Raw genomic sequence first — 1,345 nt, 5'->3', positions numbered from 1 at the left:
ACCTGTGGTCCCAGCTACTTGAGAGGCTGAGATAGGAAGATTGCTTGAGCCTGGGAGGCAGAGGGTGCAGTGAGCCAAGATCACACCACTGCACTCCAGCCTCGGTGACAAAGTGAGACCCCCATCTCAAATAAATTTTAAAAAAGAACATCTGGGCATGCATGAGCATTCAGCAGCCTTGTCCGTCACAGGAAGGCAACCTGGGACCCCTAATGGGGAGACCGGGCCAGACACTGCTTCCTGCCTCCCTGGTTTCACATTTCTCCAGCTTCAACAAAGGACTGTCTTCTCCAGGGAAACCTTCCCAGCTGCTCCTAAATATAGTAGCCCACTCTCTCCTTTGTGCCACTGTTGTGCCCCATATGTACTTCTACTGTTGTGTTTTTAATGGTATTGCGATTATTAACATGAGCCTCTGACTGGAAGAACATTGAAGGCAGGGAATATGCATGACCTTCGTAGGCCCAGTGTTTAGCACAGTACATGTGATGCACACTCCATAAAAGTTGATTGAAGAAATGAACACTGAATTATGAAGGAATGGACCAATGGGATAATCCAATGATCATGGCAAATATCAACACCAAGGATGAAATGTAAAATATCATTGGAAAGTAGAAGAAGTTAAAAAAAAAATTATGCCACGAATACTTTTCTAACCTTTGCAACCTGATTCATGTAATTAGGCAATTTAGCTACAACATAAACTTTTCTACTGTCCTAATGGAGTGAATCCATGTGATTCAAATTAAAGTACAAATTGGGCATATTCCCAGTTAATTTAACTAAAACAGATAGCTCATAAGGATAACCAACTTCCCAAGGAATTCTGTAATCTACATTATGGTGTTGAGTTAAAGCCTTGAGAGTTTTCAGAAAGGAAATTGCCTTGATTGTGTTTAGAATTTCAAACCAATGGCCAGGTGTGGTGGCTCACACCTGTAATCCCAGCACTTTGGGAGGCCAGGGCGGGTGGATCACCTGAGGTCAGGAGTTCGAGACCAGCCTGACCAACATGGTGAAACCCAGTCTCTACTAAAAATGCAAAAATTAGCCAGGAGTGGTGGCACATGCCTGTAATCCTAGCTACTTGGGAGGCTGAGGCAGGAGAATCGCCTGAACCTGGGAGGCAGACGTTGCAGTGAGCCAAGAACATGCCATCGTATTCCAGCCTGGGCAACAAGAGCGAAACTCTGTGTCGGAAAAATAAAATAAAATAAAATAATTCAAACCAATTTCTTGAACTTGAAATGATTGGTTTTGGCATTTATTCAAATAATACCTGTGCATCCACTAATGTGTGTCAGGTCCTAGGGTATAAAGATGAATCAATCACAGTCCCTCA

The sequence above is a fragment of the Macaca mulatta genome, chromosome 17, assembly GCF_049350105.2.
Source record: "Macaca mulatta isolate MMU2019108-1 chromosome 17, T2T-MMU8v2.0, whole genome shotgun sequence".
Lineage (NCBI taxonomy): Eukaryota > Metazoa > Chordata > Mammalia > Primates > Cercopithecidae > Macaca > Macaca mulatta.
The sequence above is the reverse complement of the archived record's forward strand: the minus strand, read 5'-3'. Positions refer to the sequence as shown.